This window comes from Tamandua tetradactyla, chromosome 5, assembly GCF_023851605.1.
Source record: "Tamandua tetradactyla isolate mTamTet1 chromosome 5, mTamTet1.pri, whole genome shotgun sequence".
NCBI lineage: Eukaryota > Metazoa > Chordata > Mammalia > Pilosa > Myrmecophagidae > Tamandua > Tamandua tetradactyla.
In genome coordinates, this window is record NC_135331.1 from 15,839,682 (window position 1) to 15,863,070 (window position 23,389).

Consider the following 23,389-nt stretch of genomic DNA (forward strand, 5'->3'; position numbering starts at 1 on the left):
CAAAACACAGCAGAGGTCACTTTTTCCAAACTAAAAAGAGAATATCTCTGCCCATGAAAGACACATTCAGACTTTAGGAAAATGAAACAGAAACCTTGGGTAGGGGCTCAAGAGCCTATGGCATCAACTCTCAATTGTCTCTCTATTTTTCCCATGAGATATTTGGATGCTAGAAGGAAACTGCAGGTTGGAGTTTCACGTTTGTGTAATTTTCCCCCAAATGGTTTTGTCTCAGGAAAGAACAATGAGCCACCTCATGGTGTAGGTCACTCAAGGGGTCAGAAGAAAAAGCTGAAATTCAATCAACAAAGCCTATCCCCAGAGCATCCCCTGACTCTGACAAACATAGGAGAACTTGGAGCTTCTTAAAGTCACCTGACTAAACTAGACTCCAGAAAATCAGTTAAATTTGATCAAAAACGCCAAAGCCAAGAGAAAATCCAGAGAGAAAGACAGACCATTAGAAAAGGCCTTATTTTTTGATTGGCAGAGCCAAAAGGGTTTTCCCTGAGGGTTGCCTAGCCTAAGAGGGCCGGATAAAATATGGCTAAAAATTCTAGGAGGCAGCATTAACATCTGAGGGGAGGCCAAAGGTAATCTTGAAAATGCCAGAATAATGGTAGTTCTCATTGATTATAAATACTTAAATAACTATATTTTAAAACTTGTAATTGAAGTATAACATACAGAAAAATATGAACAGCCCATAAGTTTACAACTTGGTGAATTTTCCAAAATGAACACAGCATATAACAGACGTTCAGATTACAAAAAGGAACCTAACTAGCCCCCCAGGAGCCTCTCTCATGCCGCCTCCCTTAGTTGCTAGCCACTTCCCATCTTGCAAGGTCTTCACTGTCCTGACTTCTAGCATTATTTATCTGTTTTTGCACTCTACATAATGGAATCATGCAGTAAATCATCTTTTGTCTCTGGCTTTGCTTGTTTAATACTGTGTTTGTGAGATTCACTTGTATTGTTGTAGATCGTTCATTGTTATTGCTGTTTAGTATTCCATTGTGTGGATATACCACAGTTTATCTATCCTACTACAGACGGGCATCAGGCTAGCTCCCAGATTTTAGTTATTATGCTATGGACATTCTCATATGTGTTTTGTTTGTTTTTTTGTTTTTTTTTTTTACTTTTAAGTTTTATAATATAACATACATGCAAAGCAAAGAAAGAAAACAGCAGTAGTTTTCAAAGTACTTTTCTAACAAGTAGTTACAGGACAGATTCCAGGCTTTATCATGCGCTACCAAACATATGATCATCTCAGATTTCTTTCTCCAGAACACTGGAAGCTAGAAGGAATAAATATTTTATCTTCACAAGAGACTTCTTTTTCTTTTTTTCGTGAAAAATAACATATATACAAAAAAGCAATAAATTTCAAAGCATGTCACAACAATTAGTTGTAGAACAGATTTCAGAGTTTGATATGGGCTACAATTCAACAATTTTAGGTTTTGACTTCTAGCTGCTCTGAGATACTGGAGACTAAAAGAAATATTATCAATACGATGATTCAGCAGTCATCCTCATTCGTTAAACCCTACCTTCTCTGTATCACTCCACCATCGGCTTTGATCTTTCTCCCACTCTTTAGGAGTATTTGCGCTATGCCCATGATATGTGTTTCTGAGGAACACATGGGTGGTGGGGCATGTATTTATATATAATAGACTCAGCCAGTATTCCTTCATGCATGCATCGGTTTCCACTATCAAAAGCAGAACAGCTATCCTTTCCTGAGAATCTACTATGGAGTGGCTACTGCAATGGGCACAGTACACATACCATCTCATGTAATCCCTACACCAAGCCTGAGAGTCAAGTAGTATCACAATCACCATGTTCTAAGAGGAGGAAGCTGGGGCTTGGAGAGGTGAAGCCATCTGGCTACCTGTTTGCAGGGGGGTATGGTTTGGGGTAGAGTTTGAGTTGTTACATGATGGAATCGTCACAAGAATGAATTGTTATGATTAATGCCTGCCTCCTCAGCCCGGGTGGCTTTTCCCACTGCGCAGCCACTTTACCTGGCTCGCTCTAGTCACCTCCTTCAGATCTCATAGCTCTAGTCACCTCCTTCAGATCTCAGAATGGAAGGCACTGTTTCCAGGAAGCACTCCCAGATTTTCCACAGCTAGGTGCTTCCTATACTTCCTGTGCTTCCCCTCACCATGGCTCTTTTTCACCTTACCTCTTTATTGTCTTTTCTTTCTCAGTAGAGTACATGCTCCATAAGGGCAGACACTGAATCTTCCCTGTTCACGGCTGGACACACAGCACCCAGCCAAGTACCTGGGGAGAGGTGGTCCAAAGTGAATACTTCTTTAATTAATAAGTTAGTTTCTGGAGCCCACTAGGCTCATAAATGAGAAAAAAATGGTGAAACAAGGAGCAAATATCTTTACTTGTAATAGGAAGAAGATATTTAAACCTAGGTCAAAGGTCAGTAAGACATCAGTCATCACCACTGTAGACTTCCATTCAACACAGCATGTCATCCTGTGCATCCTCATGCCTGCTCCCTTGAGGACTTCAGTTCTGGGGATTTGGCTAAAACACACTCTTGTTGCTTTAGGCTATCCACCCTAGAACATCCCTTCCTCCTATGCAGGTAAATCTACTCTGATTTCTGCAATGTTAATTAAGGCACTGAGTGAGAAGAAAACAGGAAGGATGGAAAGTGTTTTCTGTATCTTTATGTTGATCAAGACCTTACTCATAGACCCAGCTTTCATTTCATCACCGTCTTTCAAGCACTTGGCACGTTCTTCTTATTCACCATCTGTGTTCACCCCTTGGCTTCTCCTCCATCCTGTGAGTTCTTGAGGGCAAGGTCTCTGTCTTGTTCATTTTTTTAAATCTGACCCCTGCTTTCATCTCAACCTCATCTCATGCCATTCTGCCCTCATTCACTAACCTCAAGACACAGTGGAGTTCTTTCTGTTCCTGGAACTATCTGAACTCATTCCTGCCTCAGGACTTTGGAGTTTTCTGTTCTTTCTGCCTGGAAGGTTATTCTCTTTTCTATACAGGGCCCACTCCTTCTCATTTTCCAAGTTCAGATTAAATGTCTCCCCTTTAGAGAGGCCCTCCCTGGCCACCATATTTTTCTTTATCCTCCTTGTTATTTTCTACTTAACACTTATCACAATTGGCAATTATTGACATATTTGTTACATGTTTGACATCTGCATCTCCATCTGGATGGTGAGTTCCATAAGGCAGAGCCATGTCTGTCTAACTCATTAGCACTTTCCTCCAGTTCCCAGCATAGTACCTAAGGCAACTCATGTAATGTCTGTTGAATGGGATGTATTTATTCCATAGCACTAGGCACAAATATTCTGCACACAGTAGGCAATCAATGAGTATTTGTTCAATGCATCAGAAATTCTAGGACAATCCATACAAAATAGCTTTCATTCATTTTGTCAGTCATTCAGAAAATATAGAGTGAATGAATACCAGACATTATAGGAAATACAAAGTCAGATACAATATTCCTCATCTCAGTAAATGGGGAAACCACTGATCTAACTGGTTAGACGCAATCCTTGCGATAATCTCAACTTCTCTCCCAACACACATCCAAATCATCAGTAAATCTTACTGTGTTTCTCTACAAGATATGTACAGAATCCTCCCACATCCTAGTACCTCCACCATGCCCACCCTGGCCCACCTACCCTGACCGCAGCCTCCATCATCTCTCACCTGGACAAGTCTGCAAACCTCTCTAACTAGTCTCACTGCTTCTACCCTTGCCTCAGTCGCATCTGTTCTTCACATGGCGGCCAGAATGATCTTGCTAAAATATAAATTAAAGTACATTCCTGCCCTACTCCAATGACTTGCCATCGTATTCACAGTAACATCCATACCATGTTGGCAAGGTCCTGCGTGATCCGTCTTCTGCTCACCTCCTTGTCCTCATCACCTCCAACTCTCCCCCCTTGTCCTCTATGCTCCAGTTACACTGGCAGACTTTCTGTCCTTCAAACACTCCAGGCACTTGTCACCTTGGGGCCCTTTTATTTTCTGTTCACTCTGTCTGGAACTCTCTTCCCCCCGAAAATTGCCTGGTTCTCTTTCTCACTTCATTCAGAGTGGCCTTCCCTGATCACTTTGTGTGAAACAGTCCCCACAACCCTCCTTGCCCTTACCCAACTTCACTTTTCTTCTTAGAACTTATAACTACTTGAAACACTTATTTACTTCTCCACAAGGAGAATGGAAGTATCATGAGAATGAGGTCTCTGATGTACTTACTACCTTACTATTCCTCAGCAACCAGAATAGTACATGGCATATAGCAGATATGGACACATTTGCTGATCAAATATCAATTATCTTTTTTTACACAGCTGTAGAAAGAGAGTAGGAAGGGAGAGAGGTGGGAAGGAAGGAAAGAAGGGCGGGAGGAAGTGAAGTCTGAAGGGAAGGAAGGTAGGAAACAATGATGGAGAAATGGAAAGGGGGAAACAGAAAGGAAAGAAGGAAGAAGGAAGGAGAAAAGGAATGAAGAGATGAAAGGGAAGAAGGAAGGAAGGCAGGAAAGAAGGAAGAAAAGAAGGAAATGAGTGAGTGAATGTGCAAATGAACGAATGATGGAGACATAGCCTCAAGCACAGAGGAGCTAGCAGCCTAGTCCTCCTTCAGTGCCCTCCCACTTGCCTGTCTAGTTCAACTCCACGGGCTTCGTCTGCATCTCCTGGCAGCTCCCGGCCCATGGCAGCAGCTTTTCTTTCTCCTCTTCTCTCCCTGTATCGCCCTTATCCCTTCTACCCCCACCGCTGTCCTTGCCTCTTGCCTCCCATGTTACAGATTTAAAACAAGAGCCAAGCTGGCATTTACTGACTGTCAAACACCTCTTTGAGTTTCCTTAGAACAAACAGACTGAACCGACTTTTGTGTTTGTTTTCTTCTTTTTCCTAAGCTGCTGAGCAGTCCCGGCATTGTGCAAGAGGTCAGACCAAGGGACTGTCAACAGCTCCCTAATGTAGCTCTTAGCCCAGAAACCGAGTCCCGGGTTTTATGGGCCTAAGTGCCTGGGCAGGAACACACACACATAAGCTGCTGTTTGTTTTCTCCAACAGGTCTGGCATTTCCCCCATGGGAGAGGGGAAGTTTGAAATACAGAAGGCCCTCTTCCCTAATTGGACATGAAAAACAGTTTGGATAAACAGAGACATGTCACCCCAACTGTGTAATCCCTTCCCAGGGAGCAGGAGCACTGAAGGCTTCAAGGGATTTTTGTTTTTTTCACTTTGGTTTTTAAAATTTTTTAAATGTACAGGAATATATTATCATATATTTTTTATATATAATAAAGGAAAACCCCTAAGTTCCTAACAAAACCCTTAGTTCCACGCCCTTGAAGAAAACAACGATAATTTGTTGTTTATCATTCATCCATTTATTCACTCCACAAATGTTTACTGAGTGCCTACTGCATGCCAGACACTTTTCTGGGTGTTGGGGATGCAATAATGAGTAAAAGCAGGCCCTCTTTTTTCTAGAAAGTTCTTCTGTGTAGTCACAAATAAAGGAATGATCTGTATAAATAGGGGAGAGATGGTCACATCTGCATCATCTCACATCACTGTCAAAGAGTGATTGTAATACACGCACTGTTCTGCAGCTTAATTTTTTTCATTTAAAAGTATATCTTAGATTCTTTTCCATATTAGCCCATAAACCTCTACATTATGTGTTTCAAAGGTTGCACAGTGCCCCATTGTTACATGTACCATAATGTATTTAAACAATTCTCTATAGTCTAAAAGTGTAATTGCTAGAAAAAAGAAAAGAGCTGAAAATCTGACAGATATCTCAAAATGGGCTAAAGATTTTGAAAAATAAAGGGTAGCTTGACATCTTCCTTCAGTTTCACATAGTCCCTCTGCCTCACCTCAAAAGTTAAGGAACCTGTACTGAAACACTTGGAGAACTGAGGACTTCAGTGAAGTTTACTTGGCACAAAGCTTTGCCCAATCTTAAGAAATCCCAACTTTCACCTGCTTTGCTGGGTGGTAATTATCTAGTTATATGTTGGTTCCCCATGAAACCATAGTTCCCCCTACCGTGAAACTTCTGAAAATGAAAGATCTGATTTTTTCAGTGCCTGGAACAGTACTAAGGACAGAGGAAGTATTCAGTAAAAGCCTGATGAATGAATAGTTAATTAAAGAGTATAGGAGTGAATGATTATGGATGGATAGACAAATGGGTAGGTAGATGGATGGATGGGTGAATATATAGATATATTAAAATACGAAGGAATAAAGTAATGGAAGGGTAATGGGTGAATGAATGGATGAATAAATAAATGAAGGCATGCATGCACAAATAAGTGAATCAGTGAAACACTGGATGGATAGAAGAATGATGACCTATGATCAAATTTACACAGTTAACTAATTGATTACTGAAGAATTCCTCCATAGGACACTTTTTAATAAAAGGCTCCTTGAATGCATTAAATACAGAATTTAATTTACACACTGCTTATGAGGGGCATGCCATGTGTGATAAGTATACCCAATTGCAATTCATTCCACATCATGGTGCAAAGCGCCCAAAGTGATTCCAACAGGTAGTAGTGCATTAATGAAGGTGATGGATAAAAAGGAAGAGATCACATGCCTGCTAGAAGTCACATGGCCAGAGGTGCCATTTGATGCCACATTAGTAACACCTAGAAAAGAGAGGATGCCCTGACAAGAACCCTTTGGGCTTGGAAAATCACTGCCAAAAATTGCTGCTTCCTAGAATATTCTTCCTACTCTCCAGAATGTTTAAATGCCCAAGCCATCGTCAAGAAATTAATCCCTGTAGGTAACACATTGAGTCATCTTTCCAAAAGTAACAGAGATTAACAAGTTACTCCACTTTGGATCAATGTATCACCAGGTTTCTGTCCCGGCTTGTCTGTGAAACCCCACTGACTTGACCAGGAGCCTCTGGGTCTCCCAATGCCTCACCCCAGCCCACAAAGGCCATCAGTTAAACAAACCTCCTTGGGAGTCATCAATGCATCTTCCAAAGCAAACAAGCTTTGGCCCCAGTGAGGTCAGCATCAAGGAGGGCAAGGTGATTAAGCCTGTGTGTTTGTCTGTACCTGCCTCCCACTGCTATTCTTGACAGGCAACAATCATGACAGGAATCTAGCCTGCATAGGAGAGGGAGGCAACAAAAGCAGTATTCACTGAGCACCTACTATGCATAAGGTATTATGCTAGGCTCCAGGCAAACAACATCCTCTTTCATTCTAAGAGGTAGAGGGAAATTTTCAAATGAGATAAACTGAGGCTCAGGGAGGTAAAATGGCTTGTCCAAGCTCACGCAGTTAGCAAATGGCAGGGTGGATCTGAGGTCAGGTCTGCCTTTTTCCAAAGCCATTTTAAAAATTATATTTCAACTTGTGGCTAAAAAATAAAACAATGGGTCCATTTCTCCAGTTTGGTGCCCTCATGACGGAAGCCCCAGTGATACAAAATATCGGGAATGATGAATGCATTAAAAAAAAAAATACTATAAGAAGCACACTAGAGGTCTTCTGCAGCTTAGATTGAAAGGTAGAAGGGGAAACTCATAATTGTTGGTTGGCCTCTATGGACGAGGTAGACACAAGTGAGTCCCAGTCTTGCAACCTCATGGAGCTTTCGGTCCACTGAGGAAAAGAGAGATCAAGCAAGGACTCACACAAATAAATCTGTAGTTGCAAATAGGGAAGAAAAAGTGCAGGGGACACTCTGGTGTATAAGAAGGAATTCTGAATATGTCTGGATTTCAAGGAAGGCTACTAGGAGGAACCGTCATTTAAATTGAGATCAAAAGCTCAAGTAGGTATTGATCAGGGAAAACCAGGTAGAAAAAACATTTTAAGTAAAGAGCATGCAAAAGCCCTGAGGCACAAAAGTAGGTGTGCCTCACTAGGTTCACCTAGTAGGTGAACTTCTAGGGTCCCCAAACTTCCTTGACCTGCAGCTGCCAGACAGCATGTCCCCACGGCAACAAGGGAGACGGGGGAACTAAACCTACAGCATCCTTCCTTATAGCCCTGGGATTCTGTCCTGAGCTAAGGACACTGTGATGTGCATGAGGAGCTTGGTTGTGAATGGGCAACCCAACCTGCTAGTATAAGTCAAGAGATAGTCGTTGCCTATAGGAACTTCTCTTCTACATTCTTCCCCACAAACATCTGTGTGCCTGGCTCAGTGCTAGGTATTTAGAAGTGATGTCTAACACATAGAAGCAATTCATTGAAGCAATGAAAGGAGGCCAGTGTGGCTGGAGCACTGAGAATGAAAGGACAGTTAAGTGAGAAGAGACTGGGGAAAACTTTATGACAAATCATGCAAGGCCTTGTAGAACACTGTAGAAGAGAAAAAGACACTGTTCAGATCTACCTTTAAGGAAGGTTGTAGTGTCCAGTGGCTGGGAGAGTTGTCAGCATTTGACCTGCTGCCACTGGTTCCTTTATGATTCCCCCAGGAGCAGAGAGCAGCCTAGCCCAAAGTCACAACACTTTTCGAAGGACCCTTATTCAATGACTGATTGATGTTGATATAAAGGTCTGGCTATGCTGGCCCAATATGAAACAACTCTGAAGGGCCACTTCAGCTCCAGGACTTTCCATGCGGTTGGCTAAGGCTGCCATTGGGCTGGCATATCCCTGCTCATCTTCTTCCTATGCTCCTGCTTCCTTCTCCCTTTCCCACAGATGTTGATCTCAAGAACATACCTGAAAAAAATCCTGGACACTAGATTTTGCCTCAGAGTCTGCTTCCAGGGGGAATGTGACACACAACAGCCAGGATGAGGAGCACGGTTTATATCTTAAAGAGCAATGAGACACTTAAGGAGGGTTTTAAGGAGCAGGTGCTACAATTCCCTTTGCCTTTCCAACATGGAAACGGATGAAGGAAGTAATGAAAGTAAGTGCTTTCCTTCTACTGTCCCCAAGGTTTCCCACAAAGCAGATGTTCCAGGCCCTGGAGTCTTTCCCAGTTAGGTACATGGGGAGTTAGGGTCAAGGGATAGAGCTCTTTGGTCCTAACTAAGGCCATCCATCTTTCTCCTTAATCAACAGCAATTTTATATATGGGCCAGATGTGCTGTCACTCATCCAGCCACACAAAGTCATTTTGACATCCACTCACCATCTTCCACTGATTTGTCATGGGTTTCCACACTTGGAAGACACTGCAGTCTGTCTGTCCTGTCCTTCCAGCAGAGCCATAGGGTGCCAGCTAACAATTACAGAACACTTTTCTATGTCTGGAACTACTCTGTGCGCTTTACGTGAATGATCTCATGCAGCTATCAAACAACCTTATGAAGTACCATTGGTAGACCGTATTAGGAGGTGAGAATACTGAGCTTAGGGGAGACTGAGTAACTTACTTAAAGCCACACAGCTAGTAAGTGGAGGAAACTTGATGCAAATGCAGATGGTCTGCTTTCACAGCCAATACCCTCAGCCAGAGCACTTGGCTGCTTCCCTACCTTCCAATGCTCTTCATCAGTTTCTTGCCTTTTCTTCATTTCCACCTGCTTCCATCTCTATCTCCTTCCATTCTCTATACTACCCCAAAATTAGCAGTCTAGAATGTAAAAGAAAACTCTCTAGTACTCAAAATCTTTGATAAAGAATTTAATGTCATGCAGGTATTAAAAGATACTTACAGTGTTTAATGACCTGGGAATAATGCTTCAGGATATAATACCCAAAGACACATTTTTCAATAGTGTGATCTGAACTATGAGAGAACCATGAAAAGGAGGAGAGCAGTACTTAAGAACATCACAAGTATTTGTGGTGTGGTATAGTGGAGGTCCATGGAGAGAAAACACCCAGACTACAGACCATCCCCAAAGCAGATGTCCAAAGATGCAAATTACACAAACACTGTATATAATACGATAGTGATCTACTGATTTACCACCTGTGCCTCAGATAAAGAAAGGATATCCTGTGTCTCATTGACAGCAAACTCTAAAGAACTTCTAGGGTCCCCAAACTTCCTTGACCTGCAGCTGCCAGACAGCATGTCCCCACGGCAACAAGGGAGACGGGGGAGCTAAACCTACAGCATCCTTCCTTATAGCCCTGGGATTCTGTCCTGAGCTAAGGACACTGTGATGTGTATGAGGAGCTTGGTTGTGAATGGGCAACCCAATCTGCTAGTATAAGTCAAGAGATAGTCGTTGCCTATAGGAACTTCTCTTCTACATTCTTCCCCACAAACATCTGTGTGCCTGGCTCAGTGCTAGTTATTTAGAAGTGATGTCTAACACATAGACCTTGTCCTCAAGCATTTCTGCTGAAGATGGGTAATTATTTCTGAAAAGATTATTTAAATACACTTAAGTGCGATTAATTTTTCAAGTATGACCCTGAAATTATCTCCAAACACATATGAAAAGGGTATGAAGTCATCACTTAGATGAAATTGAGATGCAAACATGCTTGCCACATGGTAGGTGCTCAATACATACTGAATGAATAAATGAACCAGCCATCTAGGACAGAGCCAGATGAGCTGGTCACCGAACCCCCTTTTCTCTTGTGTAGACAGCAAGGCTATGTTCCCTGCTTCTCTGGCACTTAAATATAGTCACGTGATAAAAGTTCTCTCCAATGGAATGTGGCAGAAGTGATACATGCCACAGCCAGGCCTGAGCCACAAAACTTATTAGTGATCCTCTGCCCACTAAATGGAGAAACTGAGGTCTTAGAGGAGAGCTAAATCACAGGATGGAAGAAAGCTGAGTTCCCGAATGACCCCATGGAAAGCCTCCCACCAATAAGGAGCACCTGGTTTAGTCTTTAGTGCAAGATGGATACACTTTCACTGGGTGAAGCCACTGAAATGTTGGGGCTGTTACAGAAGCAAGCTTACGCTGCCTCCCAAGTTCCAGCAACTCACTACCCATTGCTGGTTTTCAGGGCCACAACTAGCACATAGCACCTTTGTGTGATTCAGGAAGACACTTCTTCCTCAGTGCTGACCTCATCCTCTATCTCTCCATGTCTCATCTAGACTGGCATTTCCCCCAAAATTAATCCTTTCTATATCATTCCCAAGGTTTCTGCATTATCCATGTACCACCTGTATTACTGTATTTAGTAAGTTTTTTTAGGCCAACTTACTCATTAAATACATTTATTTCAAAGGACAAGTATATATCGCTACAGAATTGTAAAGCAAGGACCCTTTGTACTAAATAGAAAGTCCTCTTAAAAATAAACACAAGGAATGTAAAATACTCGGCTAAATTCTAATCCATTAACTGACAAGGGTTCTGAGTCTTCAGGGTGCTCTCTGTCTGCTCCAGAGGAGTTACTAAGTGGCAGAGAGGAATTAAAGCAGTATGAGTACCTGACGGAGACTTGGTGCCAGAAGAATTCAAAAGGAATGAGAGAGGGGGGAAAAGGGAATATGTTTCTCACTATGTGGTTCAGGGTTACCTAATGCTCTCTTCTTGTACTTCCTAAAACGCCATCCAACATTAAAAAGACCACTGAGATGTGAAATAGGGTTGATTTGGGGGTCCTAAGTACGTGGTTAGAATCAATGACCATCTGGAGGGTCTCTGACATTGCATTTCTCACATTTGGCTTGTGTGGCCCATCTCTTCTGGCCCTGGAATGCAAACCTGCAAAGCCTTAGGGGCCTGCCCCATCTTGGTTGGAAAACTGGAAAACAATTCCCCCAAGTTTTCCCAGGGAGGATCACCCCTGCTCATTTCTCTGCATTGGCCCTCCATTTGCTCTTACGTCCCTTTCTCTACACCTTCACGGTCCCCTGTCCAAGCCACCCTTTTCCCCAGGAAACTGGGATTCAGGAGGTAGCAAAGATACTTCCCTCCATTCACAAATCTTCCATGACCACATCCCTTCTAAGTAGTATCTAAGGGGGGAAAAAAAACATACACACACTTCAATACACATCCAATTTATAGAGCTTCACCAGGGGAAGGGAAGTGAGGGTAGTGTAAGCGGAAGGAGGTGATGTTCTCAAATGTCCTTGCCAGTCTGCTTAACCAGCGATTATTATTTCAAAGACTTTATAATTTGATCTATACAGAATGGACTGTCCATTTTCAAAGGATCCTCAAAGTCCATCCCAATTCTCAAAATAATGCAATAACAACAACAGTAACAATAATAACAATTCCACAACTCTGCTATGGAGTCTACAGATAACCAACTGCATGACCTCAGATGAATCCTTTTGCCTTTCTGGGACCTGCTTCCCAACTTACAATATCTCAATTACAGGTCCCATCCAACTCTAAATATTTATGACTATAATTCCATAAAGTATTTTCAAAAAATCACTGATATCAGGGAGAAAGTAGAGAGCTCTACCACTTACCAACTGCGAGTTCCTGGCTAAGTGACTGGACCTCTCCATGCTCCAGTACCCTCATCTGTTAACAGGGATAACGAAGGTCCTTCCTGGTTGGACCATAAAGAGCATGATGTGGTACAGCACCTGGTATAACGCAGTCGTGCTGGACTATAAACTGGGTGACATTCTCTATGCCTCATTTTCTTTATCTGTTAAATGGGGCTGCCATTCGGCATACTGTGAGGATTAAGTGAGTTAAGAGCACCGTCTGGCATGGGGTCAGCTCTCAGTGTGCGGTAGCTATTATTAAGGTTGTTGTTTTCCTTCTTCCCCATGGAGTGCTCCGAGACCAGATGAGATTACCTCAGCAGGTGAGAGGCTCCTCCTACAAGGATTTAGAACCTTTCAAGACTGGAAAGTTCAGAAATCCAGAGATAGGTGGGGCTGATTTGCAAAACCAGTGCAATAGGCCTCTGCCCAATACCCAGTCATCTGGCAGCCCTGGGAAGCTTAGAAGGCCAGGTGGGTGGGGTGGGGTTGGGAGGAAGGGAGGGCAAATCTAGCCAGCAGGAAGGAGCCGGAGTTCATCACTCCATTCTGAAGATTGCAGGAAGGCTAATAGGGCCCTGAAGGCTTCGGGGATGAACAAACACCATCTTTGTGGTGCGCCTTTGTTGGGTAACCAAGGCAAACTCTCTCTCTGTGTTTTTTGTCTTCCTCCCTTTTATTCACTAATGAAAGAGAAAGAGAAGAAAGATTTCCCTTTAGAAAACAGGAGACCAGGAAAGCATTAAAGACTGAAACCCCAGAGGGCATCATTGGAATCTATCCATGTAATACAAATTCCTTGTTTCTCTAAATCCTTCCAACAGTGTGGCCCAGGTATTGGCGGTGAAGTTAATGCTTGTCACACAGAAGATGAACAAGTTCAGGTTGGCTCTCCAGATCTCTGGGTACCAAGCCAAAGAAAGAGAGAATGCTTTTGCTCCATGATGTTCTGAGGTTGGCTGGGAGTAGCATCTGGGTATAGGGAGGCCAGACAGGAAAACAATGGAGCCAGGTAGGTAGTACTTTATAGCAGAAGCACTGGCGTGGAAACCTGAGCTGTTATCTCAGGTCGGCAACTCACTTGCTGTGTTACCTTAGGCACGTTCCTTCCCTTCTCTGGGCTTTGTTTTCCATACCTGAAAATGTTAGGGTAGAAACATATGGAGTCTGGTCTCCTTTCTAGTCTTATTTTGTGCTGAAGAAGTTAGACCAAGCTTTAAGATATACCTTGGGACATAATATTGAGAGGGCATTTAGAGGCCATTATAGTGCATCCTTCTACAGTGCTGTTAATCCATATCCATTCAGTAAGTGCCATGTTTCAATAGGCTTCCTGTTATGGGATTGTTCTAATATATTCTTTTACCATTTTTAGGTTCAGAGGAGGGATGAGAACACTCAGTGATAAATATTTAGAATGGAAATATTGGTCTGAATACCAGAATTCAAATGCTTAAATGATCAGCCATCCATCCATTCATCTATAAACATATCTGATCATTTATTCATCCATACTTGTATGCACACATGCATCATTAATCCATTCATTCAACCATCAAAACATCCATCTATACATACATATACCACCCATATATCCATTCCTCCATGCACTCATATAACCATCTATCCATTCATTTATTCATCTATACATCCACTTTAGCTATCCACCCATGAATCCATTCATGCATCCATCTATCCATTTGTCCATCCATACATACATGTATATTCATATGCATGCATCCATCCATACATCCACACATGCATCCTTTCATCCATGGGCCCACATGCACAAACACATACCTATACGCAGCTAGCCAGCCTCATCCATCCATCCATCCATGCACTCATAATTCACCCACCTATCATCAATTCGATTTATCCACCTCCTCTTTGCAACTCCTTGTGGACACAATGAGAAAAGACCCTCATCCATGCCTTTATGGAGTTCACTATGTAGCTAATAGAAAAGAGAAAAGATTCTTTCAATAGAGTGTGTAAACTACTGTGACAGAAAGCAAAGAAACAGAGATGAAAATGGGGGGCGGGGAATATGTCAATAACAATAGCTGCCAACTAATTAGCCATCCCTATGTCCACTGCTTAAAGTAAAAATTTTATGAGCTGGATATTATCATCCTCATTTTGATGATGATAAAACTGAGGCTCAGAGATGTTAATTAAACTCCCACAGTCACAGAGCAGGTAAACAGTACAGCCAAGATTCCCATACCCCTGTTTCAGAGCCTAAGCTCCTCACAGCATTTGCATTTATAATCAGGAAAGAAGTAGGAATAAAAGCAAAGAAAGCCAGAAACTTAAATAATTCCTCAGACTCCCCAGACTGGAAAGGACTTCTAGAAACCCCCTGTCTTTGGCAGATGAACCATATCAGGGGGAAGATAAACTACTTTCTTTTGGAAAGAATGGAGAGTCTAATACTTGTGGGAGATAGAATAATGGTCCCCTAAGGATATCCAAATCCTAATTTTGAAACCTGTGAAGATATTATTTGATATGGCAAAAGAAATTTACAGTTGTATATTGAGTTAAGGATCTAAAATGGGGAGATTATCCTGTATTATCCAGGTGAGTCCACTGTAACCACTAGATCATTTTAAGAGGAGGCAGGAGGGTCAGAGTCAAAGACAAAGATGTAAAGATGAAACAGAGGCCAGAGTGAGGTGAGCCCATGAGCCAAAGAATGTGAGTGGCCTCTGAAAGCTGAAAAAGACAAGAATACAGATTATTCCCTAGAGCCTTTGAGAAGGAGCATAGCTCTGCTGACTCCTTGATTTTAGGCTGGTGAAACTCATTTTGAACTTCTGACCTCAAGTACTAAAGATAATAAATTTGTATTGTTTTCAGCTACTAAATTTGTGGTATTTGTTACAGCAGCAATAGGAAACTGATATACCACTTTTGTTGTTCACTTCAGTTTCTCCTTTCCCAAGAGTCAAGTCATTTTATCATATTTGGCAGCAATGTCCCTTCTTTTGTTTCTTAGAACATGAAGCTTGAATAGCTAGTTAAATGAGAAAATAATATACGTAACATATTTAGCATAGTTTCTGGCATATACTGAGTGCCTGATCAATTCTGACCTGCTATTATTGTATTAATCCAGTGTTTGTTGCAGGCTCTTTCATGTACATTTTCTCATTTACTGCTCCTAACAAGTCTTTTATAAAAGTAGGGATTACTATCCTCCTTTAACTGACAAGGAACCCAAGGCCTGAGAGAGAATGACAGAAGGTGGTAGAGCCAGAATTTGCAGCCAGCTCCCTTGCTGACACCAAGCCCAGTACTCTTCCCAGGATCCAACAGCTGTGTCAGCATCATTCTAGGCCCTCTGGGACAACAGAAGGCAAAGAGTAGAAATTGGTGTCTGATTCAGGACAGGACCATGCCACTCAACAAATAGGACATACACATAACAGTGCAAGGTTTATGCTGAGGTCCCTGGGACAGGCTGGAGTGACTGGGAGAAAGGATAGAAGTCTGTGAGACCTAGAGAAACCAGGGAAGGCTTCACGGAGGTGGTAGCTCTTGAAAGATGATAGGATTTGGATGTTCGAGGCAGGAAGTCCCTGAATAAGTAAACAGAGATGAGTAGAAATGACAGAGACAATGCTGATTTGATAAAAAGTTTTGTCTGAAACAAAAGGAAAAACAACTTTTAGTATAAGAAATAACAACAAGAACAACAACTATAATTAAGTCCTCATAATGAGCCTTTGAGGTAGATAACATTATCATCCCTACTTTACAGATGATAAAACTGAGGCACAGAGAGATTAAATAATTAATCCCAGATGGCATATTTAGAATTGAGAGAAAACCCAAATCAGCCAGCAGGGCTATTATGAATGACTGAAGGTATTAGAACAACAGCATTGCCTGATGGTTTAAGAGTGAGGGTTATAAATCTTGACATTATTGGGTTGTCTCTAGGCATTATTAGGTTCAAATCATGGCTCTATTCTCTTTCTGTCTATGGAATCCAAATTCCCTTGACTTTCTAATTCTGGTTTCCATGCCTAAAAAATAGGACAAACAAATGGACAGTTTAGTCCTCAAAGGTTTCAAGTGCAGATTTCTAGAAATCAGAGTTGTCCATTATGCACTCAATAAACATATAGATTAAGGACATTCTGACACTATTGTCTTTTAGGGTAAGGGTCTTAGAAACATAAGGTTAAAGTCAGGCAAAGCCAAAGGATGTGAACAAGTACATCCTGGAGGTTTAGAATGCCACCTATGAACTAGACTTTTTGGATTCAAATCCCAGCTCATCACCTTCCTAGCTGTATGCTTAGAGATAACTCTGACCCTTAGTTTTCTCATATGTCAAATAGGGATGGTAACAGGGCCTGCCTCCAAGAGTTGCACTGAGGATTAAATGAGCTAATATAATGCACTAAGTTCTTAGAACAGGGCCCTGCACTGGGGAAGCTTGCTGTGAGGGGTCACCATATTTATGGCAAGGGGTCAGGTCCCCGAGACCTGAGAGCACACCACTCAACTGTTTTCTGAGTGCGCCAGGGCACAGTGCATCAGCCACCCACAGCGGGAAGGAAGAATCTGCCAGCTATTATACCACCATCAATAGTCACACAGCTCGTGGCCTTGGAGCCTTCTGCCTGGTATGCCGGAATCCAACATGTTCCTCTTCTATGCAGGTGAGCATTCAAGCAACAAGGCAGGCTTCATTCTGCAGCTGAAAAGACTCCAGCAACTAACATCCCTCCCCGACGACACGCACACACAGACACACACTCCCAACAGGAACAAGCCATTGTGTGAGGCAGTCTGAACTTTCTACTGTTCATATTTGAGCGAGCACAAGCAATTGCTTCCCAAGTCCTATTTATGGCAGTTTTGTTCTGGAGGAGTTAGGGAGGGAGCTGGTGGCAGGCGGATATTGTTGTTTTTCAGAAAATCTATTTAAAAAACAGAATGCCGTGACTGGGTTGGGTTGAAACAATGAGGATAAACCTACGCTATTGGTGATGTTTTTCCCTTCATTTGTTTGGGCTTTTGTTGAAACCTAAATCTGAAATGACGATTGACACAGATATCCTATTGTGTAGACAGGTTTGTTTTTATTTTTCCTTTATTTGTTAAAAAGAAAGAGATCTTAAAAGAGAACCTAAATATTTGGATCAGTCTCCTGATAAAATCTCTATGAGAATTCGCATTTATTCCTAGCAGCTCTGGTAGAATCATCATTAGTTGAGCTAAGTATAACCTATATACTTTCAAGATGAGTCTTCCTCACTGGTCAGAGAGTCACTTACCTTGACAGAGACTTGCAACCAATGTCAGGCAGAACTGGAATCAAATTTTGGCTCTGCTATTTTACCAACTGTGACATCCCTGGCAAATGATGTCATTTGAGGATCTGAGCCTCAGTTCCTCTTTCCATAAAATGGGGATAGTAAGAATTATTTTGCATTCCTTCATGTGTTCCTTTATTCAAATATTTTTTGAGCACTACCTTTGGGACAGGCAGTATTGTGGGCACTGGAAATAGAGCAGTAAACAGAGAAGACATGGGTCCCACCCTCAATTTTGGGCAGGAATGGGTAGACCATTAATAAGACAAATAAGAAAATGACATAGCATGTTAGATAAGTGATCAGGAGAAAACTAGAGCTACAGAAGGTATAGGGAGAGAAAGAGACAGTATGTTGGTGTGTATGCATGTATGTGCTTGTGTGTCAGGGTAGGGCATTTACATAGAGTGGTCCAGAAAGGCTTCACTGAGCAGGTGACATTTGAGATAAGATCTAAGGGAGGTAAGAGAGCATACCATGCAGACAATAGGAAGAAGAGTTTTCCAGGCAGAGGAGACAGTCACAGTAAAGGCCCTGAGATGGGAATGTACCTGGTGGGTTGGAGGGGCAGCGAGGAAGCCAGGAGTATGGGAAAGGAAGTAGGAGATGAGGTCAGAGAGATAACTCTATAGACTTGTCCTGAGAATTAAAGCATGGTAGGACCTTCATACATAATTGGTGCAACGTGACCAGATGTTAGATGACGAACCTGTGAAAGTGAGCGGTAAGGAATGACTGATTGGACACTGCATTTAACCATCAGACTACCAGGACTCAGAGAGGTTTGGTGATTAGCCCTGGGCCACTCAGCTGGTTTGTGACAGGCCTGGGGCTAGTTCAATACCCATCTTATTATATCCAAGGGGACCATCGTTACTAAGTTACTGACACACGTGAAAACCTTGGCCAATGTCCTCATCCAACTGAACTTCAAATGCCCACAGTTGCCATTATCAAATGAAACTATAACATTTGGGAAGTGGTTCCCAACTGAGAATGCCCCCTACCCCACCGCAAAGAATTATCTGGTCCCAAATGTCAATAGTGCCAAGGCTGAGGAAACCTGGCTTAGGGGAAGAGCCGCAAATCTATTGTTTTTTATTCTCTTAAAACTCCCATTGTTTGAAACACCATTTGATGATTCTCAAGGGTGTGTGGAGAACTGATAGTATTCTATTGAATGGGGGGTGGGACCCACTGACCCCTCCATTCCACCCCACCCCCCCGAAATTCCTGGCTAGGATGGACTCAATTCTACTTCCCCTCCCAAGGTTCTTTGTTGAAGGTGTTAGCATGGATTAGGGGGAAAGGGTGGAGCCAGGAGCTAGCACAGTTTTCCAAAATAAAGTAATAGATATGAGATAAAGATCCCTGAGACTGTTGCTCTTCTATTCACAGCACAAAGCCTTTATCCAGGGCCTCCCTGAGCACGGAGGGTAACAGATATTATCAGGGTAACACATGAGAATAATAATATTTTGGTTCAAGAGGGTGGGACTTCTCTCCTACAAAGAGCAGGGCACACTTCCATCCAAACTAGTTCATACCCTTTCACAAGAGCCAGGCTACACTGACAACTACTAAACCAGATTGGAAGGAAAGACTGGAACTGAGGTCATGTTTAACAACATGCCCAGTGGGAGGCCCATGGGGGCAACAAAGAATATAAACTGGCTCTCTTGAGGCTTGGCCTACTGCTTCATTCATTAATTCAAGAAATACTTAGAGTGCCCACAATGTGTCAGGTTCTATGCTAGGTCCTCAGGCGATATTGTAGATGATCTGTGGCCCCTGACCTTAGGGGACTCCAAGACTAGAGGAGGAGAAAGGCAAAGACTCAGGTACCATGACATTTGGGCTTGTCACCTGGACCACTGCCCAGGAGGATGTGTTGGCTCAGGGACCCAGGCCAGGCTGGGGAGGGGCTCTTCTCTGCTGATGGAAGTTTAGATGGGAGAGATCAGGAGTGTGGGGGAGCCAAGGGACTCACCTACTTGATCTAGGGAGCTGAGGGAAGATTTTCTGAACATGAAGTCTGCACCAGGGCCTCTACTGTTGACATTGGGCCAGCATCCCTGGCCTCTACCCACTAGATGCCAGTAGCAAAATCCCCCATCCCAGTTGTAATGCTCAAAAATGACTCTAAACACTGTCAAATGTCCCCTAGGGGAGAAATTGTCCTCTCCCACCTTCCCATCTAACCCCACCAATGAGAACCATTGGTCTGGACAGAGTTGCAAAGGACTTGAGGCAGGCAGGGAAATGGAAGGCTCTAACCACTGTATCACATGGCCTTGTGCCACGCAAACCTTGGTGGGAGCTTGGATTTTATTCCAGGTTCCATTGAAGGTGCTGAAAGGTTTACAGTGATAGGGTCTTGGTCTTCAAAAGCTTCTTTGGTAAATAGATGGGAGGGGAAGAGAGTGGCCTAGGGAGACCAGAAGGAAGTATTCCCACAAAGAACCATTCTGGGGCCTGTGAGTGACCCCAGCAGACGTTGCCTGGGGCCAGGACAGCAGAGAAGAGCCCTTTCCCAGCTAGGTCTGGGTCCCTGAGTCGACACATCTTCCTGGGCACTGGTCCAGGAGCTGAGCAGGGAGGAGTTCCTCTCCCAGGTCCACTGGCTCCAGGGAACAATACCGACATTCCGGCCGCCCCGTGACTCAGAGCAAAGGGCCTTTCCCTTTCTGGAAGGATCAGCCGTCACCCAGTTTTCAAGGAGGATTAGGTGTCAAAGGGAGAAAGCCGAGCCTTCACATTGGAGTCAAGGCACCTTGGGAGTTCTCGTGCAGCAGGCAAATGGAAGGGACCTCAGTCAGAAGCCCATGGTTGCCAGGTGGGGCTGCCCCATTTATATAGGATCCCATTTTACGGAACCCCATTTTTAAACACATAACATGCTTTCTTGTTACCTCTATTACATACAAATGACTGATTTTCAAAGAATAAGAATAAAGTGCACTTAACATTAAGCTATTTTAAACTTAATTTCAGTTAAGTTCCTTATGTATACCAGCATCCCTCTGCTGAAGCAAGTATTGCCATCTTAAAGATGAGGCTTAGAGTAGTGAAGTGACTTGCCCAGAGTCACACAGCTGGTAAGCTATACATCCAGGGCCTCAAATTTGATGTAAGTATAAAATCTGTGCTTCCCACTCTGCCACTGCCCAGCTTTCAAAGCCCATAAGACTTCACACATGAATATCTAAGACTATGAGATACTGACACTTCTTAAAATTGGAATGATGGGGAACTATAATTACCACTGAATTTTATTTTTCAAATTTCTCAACAGAACATATATATATGACAGTAGTCTTACAGATAATAAGAATAGCATTGCATCCTATAGAATGTATATAACGTATTTGTTATATACAATCCCTCTCTTAATGCTCAAAGCCATGCTATAAAGTCAATTTTGTTATTGTTCCCATTTCACAGATGAGAAAAACCAAGACTGGAGAGACTTAGAGAGGCCACTTAGGAAGTGGTAGAGCTACAAGGCAAAACGAGGTCTGTTTGACTCCAAAGACTTCAGAGAATGCAACACAGTTTTTATTCCCTGCCTACACCATGAGCTTATTTTCACTTGGGCTGAAGCGGTAGTGACAGCTGCAACCAGCAGGACAGGGCAATAGCACCTGTGCCACTGCTTTTCTTTCCCAGGAAATAACAGGGCTTTTATGCAGCACCAGGCAAGGATTCAAGACGTGACTTGGCCTTGGGAACTCTCAATAGGACCAGGCTTTTCTCTCGCTCCCCAACCCTTTCATACCTGCAACTCTTGTGAAAACTCAGGCACCAAGGAAGGTCACACAAACAAAGGCATCCATGAAGGCCTTCAGGAAGGAGGTGAGAGAATTCTCCTCGCACAGCCAGGCCCATGTTCTTAAACTGTTTTAAGATCAAGGCACTCCCCTGTTTGAAACCTTTCCACTTCTTTTGGCATCAGTTCCAAATTTATGCAGCCCTGGCTGACTTAGCCTAGCCAAAGCGTCTAACCTTTCCCCCCTTGCTTCCCATATGGGCCTTCCGGCTATTTCTCAAACACCTGAAGCTCATGACAATCTGAGGCCTTTGCACTTGTTCTCTCTGCCCGAGACACTGTTCTCCCTGCTCTTTACTGGCTCCATCTCCTCGAAGTTTTGATTGGGGCTGGTAGGAGGGAGCCATGTAAGGTTTCAGAGCAGATGAGTGCCCAAAATAGACTTTTTGTTTTATTGATTACCCAAAATATAGCAGGCAATATATGGAATTTAATTTAATCTTCTCAACTATCCAGTTAGGTAAACAACATAATTCTCATTTTATAGATGAGGAAGCTGAGGCCTAAAGAGACATTGTCCTAGACAAGACCACCACATTTCCAGGTATGAAGATGACATTTATACCCATGCCCCTAGTCTGCCTAGCTCCTCATCCTCTCTCCATGTCTTTGGTCAGAGCTTTTGAGTCATGAGCTTGGGAAATTTTTGGAAATTCAGCTGTGCGGCAATTCAATTGTCCCCATGGAAACTGGCAACCCTCATAAAGTGTCATTAACCTCCCAAAAGGCAGAACACACCAAGGATTTTGACTTCTTGCACAGCCAGCCAATTCACTGGAGAATAAAAGAACAAAAACACCTAGACACATAAATCCGTCCAGTAAATCTGGGGATTAAGGGCCTCTTAGTATCCTTGCTACCTGTAATTACAGCCCCCAACAAAGAGGAACCTCGGAGAAGGAGGATAAGCAAAAAGTTGACCAGTAACTGGCAAGGGAATCATGTCAGTATGGTTTATGGCTCTACCTTGGGCCTCCCAAACAACCTCTTGCCTGATCTCTATCAAGCCTGCCTCCAGAGGCAGCTGTCCTTCCCTGTTATCTGCAGATCAGCAGCACGGGGCTAAAGAACCAAACAAGGCTTAAACTCCCACCTGGGACTTGTTGGTGGATTAAGGCAAGACTCCCAGACAGCACTTGGAGACCCGAAGTGAAGCCTGCAGCAGGGAAGGTGTGCAATCTTCCAGGCAGCTGTCACCTGCTTTCTACATGCTCAGAGAACATCACCAGCAAGTGAGATGTCTGTGAGATGTTTACACAGGCAGGGAGCAGTCCCTCCTCCGCCTGAATTTGGGAGTGCCAGGATGACCTGATGTTTTACTCCCTGACCCGGTCAGTCACATGGACTACTTAAGAAACCTACATGTCTTGGTCCAGTGGCATTCTCCACAGCAGGCTCAGCAAACATTTTCTGAAAGGGCCATAGAGGAACTATTTCTGGCTTTGAATAAATATAGCAAATATTTCTGGTCTTTGTGGCAACTACTCAATTTTGTAGCACAACCGTAGCCATAGAGAAAATCTTAACAAATGAGCATGACTGTGCTCTCAAAAAACTTTATTTACAAAAACAAGCAATCATCTAAATTTGGTGTGTGGGCTGTAGTTTGTTGAACCCTGTTTCATAAAGCACATGAGACCCTCAAATATTTGTATCTATATTTCATGAAATTGGCTTTTGTCTAAAGTAGAAAGAAGGTCCTTTTTAAGGTGAAAATGTCCCTAAAAAGATGAATTCATGTGGCTCTGCCTCCTTATGACCTACCTTCACTGGATCAGATTGAAAACAAGGTGGGTCCC

General features: G+C 42.9%; 1 long non-coding RNA gene across 1 annotated transcript in view; it reads right to left on the reverse strand.

Annotated features, from left to right (window-relative positions):
* Window positions 1-22,838, reverse strand: part of LOC143682265 (uncharacterized) — a 119,821-nt gene extending 96,983 nt beyond the window's left edge. Inside the window, exon 1 of the long non-coding RNA XR_013175056.1 lies at window positions 22,684-22,838. This is a non-coding gene — a long non-coding RNA (uncharacterized LOC143682265). The remainder of the gene's footprint in view (window positions 1-22,683) is intronic.
* Window positions 22,839-23,389: the final 551 nt, after the last annotated feature.